The sequence below is a fragment of the Rhinolophus sinicus genome, linkage group LG06 (genome assembly GCF_036562045.2).
Source record: "Rhinolophus sinicus isolate RSC01 linkage group LG06, ASM3656204v1, whole genome shotgun sequence".
NCBI lineage: Eukaryota > Metazoa > Chordata > Mammalia > Chiroptera > Rhinolophidae > Rhinolophus > Rhinolophus sinicus.
This window is the reverse complement of record NC_133756.1, coordinates 53,631,847-53,637,940: the sequence shown is the minus strand read 5'-3', so window position 1 is coordinate 53,637,940 and position 6,094 is coordinate 53,631,847. Positions and strand designations below refer to the sequence as shown.

Below are 6,094 nucleotides of genomic sequence, written 5' to 3'. Positions count from 1 at the left end.
GAAGGAAGGAAGGAAGGAAGGAAGGAAGGAAGGAAAGAAAGAAAGAAAGAAAGAAAGAAGGAAGGAAGGAAGGAAGGAAGGAAGGAAGGAAGGAAGGAAGGAAAGAAAGAAAGAAAGAAAGAAAGAAAGAAAGAAAGAAAGAAAGAAAGAAAGAAAGAAAGAAAGAAAGAAAGAAAAAGAAAGGCAAGAAAGAAACTATCTTAATATATTTGTGCAGCTCTAGACTGGCAGTATTGTGGCTCCTGCTGCGACTCCTGTGTCCACATGGTGATGACCTGGTCGCCCCTCCTGCTGTTCCTGCTGGTGCTGCTGCTCCAGGTTCCCGTGGTGGCATGGGAGTCCCTGCTGGACACACTCCCCAAGGGGGCAGACACCTGCAAGGCCAGTGACCTGGGCCTACAGGTGCCCCTCGGGAAATCCCACTTGCCACCTTTCAACGTGAGCCTCAACCACGAGGTGATGTGCCCTGGATGCCAGGACTTCCGGGTCTGAGAGCTCTTCCCAACGTGGCTGATGGTCCTGGAAATCTTCAATGTCACCCTGGTGCCCTATGGAAATGCCAAGGAACAGAACGTCAGTGGTAAGTGGCAGGTTACGTGCCAGCACCGGGAGGAGGAGTGCAAGCTTAACAAGGTGGAGGCCTGCCTGTCGGACCAGCTAGAGAGGAACGTGGCTGTCCTGATCGTTGTCTGCTTAGAGGAAATGTATGACATGGAGAACGATCTGAAGTCATGCCTTCAGATCTACGTCCCGAAGGTGTCCCCCAGCGCTATGATGGAGAGCACAGTGGGGACCACGGCACGCAGTTCTTGAACATGAACGCCCTGCTTACAGAGGCTCTGCAGCCACCCACGAGTATGTGCCTTGGGTCGTCGTCATCATTGGGAAACCCTTGGAAGATATGAGCCAGCTGTACCAGGATGAAAAGCCAGATGTCTGTCCACTCATGGCCAGCTCCCAAAGAGATGACTGCCTCAGCTGACGGCATTTGCCCTTGGAGAGAGCTGATGGAGGAAGACCTAGCTCCCACCTGGCCCCCATTTTTCTGATCATGACTCAGCAGCTATGGCTCATCATCTGGGTAACTTACAGGTTCCATGAAGCCCAGACTCAACATTTTGCCCCCAAATCAAGAATCTTGCCACACTGAGAATGGTGCTACATTGAAACTAGTTTAATAAACTCTTCTGGATGTTGTGACAACATCTCTCCATTCCCCATGCCCCCTGCCCCCAGCCCCTGGTAACCTCCTTCCTCTGTTTCCGAGTTTGACTTTTTTTGATTCCACGTATAAGTGAGACCATACAGTATTTGTCTTTCTCTGTCTGACTTTTCTTGGCCGGTCTCATTGAGTTTGCACTGATAATTTACACAGGTGCAGCAGGTGTTCAGTTTTCAGTGCTGAAAATTTCTGTAAGGAATCTTAGGTTGGACTTTGAAAAGCCTCTATTAACAGAAACAGACTCATAGATTCAAAGAACAAACTGATGGTTGCCAGATAGGTGGGGGGTTGGGGACGGGGTGAAAAAGGTGAAGAGATTAAGAAGTACAAATTGGTAGTTACAAAATAGTCATGGGGACGTAAAGTACATCATAGGGAATATGATCAGTAATATTGTAATAACTATGTATGGTGTCAGATGGGTACTAGATTTATCGGGGTATCACTTCTTAAATTATATAAATGTCTAACCACTATGCTGTACACCTGAAACTAATATAAAATAATATTGAATGTCAACTGTAATTGAAAAATAAAATAAATAAATTTAAAAAAAGATTGGCAGCATTCTCATTGCACTCTGCCTTCTATAAGTTACACCTGGGAGCTTTGGGTCCACTTGTAGCTTTTATTATTAAAATTTCAAAAGATTTTTAATTAATAAGAGCAACTTCAAAGGTGGATAAATAGGATGCTGAAAGTCTGTGTACCATGTTGAGGGAGCAGAGATAGTTAACTTTGAAAAAGAGAATGATGTGGATAGAGAATAGGAGAGAGCTGATAACTGTGGTAAAATAGTCAAACGGTGGTCACGTGGAAAAGGGATTATATTTATTCTAGTTTGTTCCAAAGAGCAGAACAAAGATCACTACAGAAAGGTAGATCTGGCTCAACATAAGGTTGATTGATGATGGAGTCGACAGCTCATAAAAAAGGCAATGAACTGCCTGGCTTTTTCTAGAAGATTCTGGTTAAGAAGATCCTGGCTGATCACCCATCAAGGAAGCTGTGGGAGAAATCTTGATATTGGATGAGAAGTTGGGTGACCCTGTGACCCGTAATTTAATAATATTGGTTTTGGAGTTTTGCCCTTGAGGTTTCTGCCTGTTAGGTTGGATAAGTGACTCGGCTTCTACAAGGAAAGTACTTAACTGTGAGAACTCAGCTGTTCCGAGTATTGGGCTCCATCCAGACAAATGAAGACCCAGGAGAGGCAGGTTCCACTTTCTGCTGTGCTCTGTAATGTCCAATTCACACAGTAGCAAAGGATACTTTAGAAGTTGACCATGACCAAGCTTCTGTCAGGGAAGTGGGGACTGGGAACCAACAGGTAGTTTATATGTCGTCTTGCAAAGTAGTCCTCACCATAGCCTTGGGAGGTTGTTTCCCAGACAAAGAACCCAAGATGAAAGAGGGCTGGACAACTTGCCAAGAACAAGAGGACATCATTCATGAAGCCAGTGGAGGCCCCAGAGTTTCCATGTAAGAGGGCCTCAGGGGGGACAATTGGGTTGCAATGAGCACCTGCAGACTTACCACAACACTGCATTTGCTTCATTTGCATTTTCTCTTTTTCCATTTTATTTATTTATTGAATTAATTTTTTAAAGTTTTTAATTACAATATAGCTAACGTATCATTTGCGTTTTCTAATGCTGCATTTAGTCACATTTTACATTGTTGACATCTGTGATGCTCTTTTTATTTTATCTTTAGGGCAGTTTGGGGGGGGGCAGATGGAGATGCAGAGAGAGCCCCCCCAGCCCACCCCCAGGCACTCTTTGGCATCATGTGGTGTAAATCAAGATTTAGACCCTGGTTTGATTCCAAAGCTTAGTCAGACCCCATGGTGAGCAGAAAGACCTTTTTAAATGTTACTGAGGATTCATTTTGTTTTGTTTTTGTACTTCATTTAAACTAATATAACTAAATAAGGCAGGAGAAGCAGACTACATGATTTAGTCTGTTTTGCTGAAGACTCCCCAAATACAGAAAGTTCCTGGCTCGAAGGCTGGCCCGACCTCACTCCTGCTCCTTGCTGGCTCCAGCCCCTTTGCTGGCCCCTTTTCCCCTCCCTTCCCCAACCTGCAGGTGCCGCCTCTTCTTGCAACACAGGCAGGAGGATCCCCACCTGCTGCTTCCCAGGGGAGATGCGGTAGTCAGTCTGGGTCAAGGCTGGAACTTTATTTTCCTTTCCTCTTACAAACAAAAATGCCACCCCTGTTTGTCCTATTGGGCTAGCAGTCCCAGATGTGTCAGGAGTTGGTTCCTGTAAAGCAGCCCAGCCGAGGGGCTCTTCCACTGCATTACATAATGGCAGGGTTCACGTCACTTTTCCATTGGCTTTGGACTGTTCTACATAGTCCTTTGGGGATGTTCTGAAGTTCAGGCTCCTTCAGAGCCAGGAGAGAAAAGCCCAACAGCAAAACAAGTGGAAAGAAAGACAATACTGGCCACGTGGCCTTGGGTCTTCTGTGAAATGCGTGTATCCGTATTTTGTTTGGGGAAGGTTGTGAACCATCTTCTTAAAGCTAGGCCTCATGTTTTTTCCTCACTATCAATCGCCCTCCCCTGTCTTTGACCATTTAACACTATCGACCACTTCTTTTCTGCTTGAGGCTGTTCCTCCCTTGATTTCTTTAACACTGCACTTTTGGAGTTCTCCTTCTATTTCTCTAATCACCCCTCTTCTTTCCTTAGCTGAATATTCTGCTTTTTTATCCCCTTTGCCCTGCCATTCACCTTATCAACCTGGCATTACTTAAAAGCCCTTATTGTAGGCCAACCTTCAATAACAAATAGTTCCAAAAATTATAATGGCCCAGTCACAAAAGAAGTCTATTTCTCACTCATGTATTAGTCCACAGGGGTTTTGCTGTTGACAGGTAGATTTCCTCCACCCAGGAACCCAGGCTCCTTCCATTCTATGGCTCCACCCCGTTCCACTTCCACCCCCCGCCCCCAGGCTCTAGGGCCTCAATGTTACGTGCATCTAGCCAGACAAAGGGGAAAAAGAGAATGGAGAAGGTACATCTGCTTTAAGAGTATGGCCTGGAAGTGACATTCATTCTCCATAGGAGATAAGTAGTCACATGGCCACTTCTGACACAAGGGAAACTGGAAAATATAGTTCATGGCTGGGAAGTTCCTTTCTCAGCAACAGCTGTATTTTATGGTAGGGGAAATGGATTTTGGAGCACAGTTGGCCATCTCCACCACAGCCCTCAAGTTCTCTCACAGGACTTTTGCCCTTGGTAAACTACTCATTCATTCTTGTAGTTTCCATCTTTACCTCAGCACTAATGACTCATAAATCTCCATTTCCAGTATCAACATCATATAGATGCCTAGTCTTGTATCACCAACTTCCTCCTAAATATCAGCCCCCCTCCCTTAAATTTAACATCTTTGCCCATCCAGAGCTGGCTCTTATTCTGGCCCTCCCCAGTTGTGTCAGTGGAGCACCATTCTTCTGGCACCTATAATTCTTGCCTTTACTTTGGGCTCTATATCCAATGCATCTTTGAGGCCTCACTGATTTATCCCTTTTCCTAACTCCAGTCATTCTCTTTTCTGGTCTATTTAGAATGCTCTTGACAGGCCAATCTTTCTAAAACACTTTTGTTATGTCACTGCCAAGAAATTCTCCTTAAGAACCTATGATTCCTTGTTGCCATTTTAGATATGTGACAGAGTTTTAAATAGTAACAGCCTATAAATAAAACAGCTTGTTAGGTAAAACAGTTATTTTTTAATCTGAAGGGCAAGTCCAGTTTGGCATGATGAGTTATAGTAAGCAACAGACAAGGAAGCAAGAAGTCATAATTCTAGATTACCCTCTATCTCTGACCAAATTTCTGAGTTTCAGTTGTTTGTTTGTAAAATTAAGAAAATAGCATCTTTCCTGTGGGCTAGGACAGATGACTTCCTTTGGTTCCTTCCAGCACTAGCATTGATGATTTTAAAAATACAAACTCCTCTGCGTAATCTTTTAAGACCCTCCATAACGTGATCCTACTCTCTCTCTCCAACCTAGGTACCACATCCTCCTACACGCTTCCTCTATTCCATCAAATTGTTTTCTCTCCATGTCCCAATATGCTGAGTGTAGTGCGATCCAGTGTCTGCACGGGGCTACTCCCCCCGTCCAGAATCCCCTCCCTTTCCTCTCTCCCCATCTCACTCCCACCCATTTCCAGGTACTATCAGGAGCCAGCCTGGGCCACCTCGGAGGATTTGAGGCATTTAGAAGGACATTGCCACCCCCCTGGCTCTGCTACTTAGGAATTTGGTAACTTCAGTAACACATGTAAATTTTGCTTTGTAAAATGCCATCACTACATAATTTAGTCCTATGATTGCTTCAAGAGCTAGTTTTGTTTCCCCAGTTAACTGGCTGGCTTTTGGATTATTTAAAGATTGATTGATTGATTCAGCAAGTTTTGCATAAAGTTGAAGCACGTGAAGTCGCTGATGTTTGACTGCTTTTGACCTACCAAAAAAAAAAGAAAAGAAATCAGCAACAACAACAAAAAAAACTCAGCAATTTCCTTTGTAAACTGAATAAAGTGCTCTAAAAATATTATTCTTTCCACTTGGTTTAGTAAAATCCTCCAAGGCAGAGGAAGCCAACATGTGAGAGTTGAAATCACTGTGGAGGTAATGGCCATGTTTTTATTTTGTTTGTTTGTTTATTTGTTTGTTTCCAGTGGTTAATTTTCTGCACTGTGATTTGGGGAAAGAGCTATGCCCAGGGGAGTGGCACATTCTAAACAATGGCTGCCCACCTGGGAAAGTTGGTCCCAGGGACAGAGGAACAGGTGGCTCCAAATCGGTTGGAAAGGATTAGAGTTTACATTGCATCTGTGTCTG

At 44.1% G+C, this 6,094-nt stretch overlaps 1 pseudogene; it reads left to right on the top strand.

Moving 5' to 3' along the window:
* The first annotated feature begins 270 nt into the window (after positions 1–270).
* On the top strand, positions 271–1,049 carry LOC109458568 (gamma-interferon-inducible-lysosomal thiol reductase; annotated as a pseudogene).
* Positions 1,050–6,094: the final 5,045 nt, after the last annotated feature.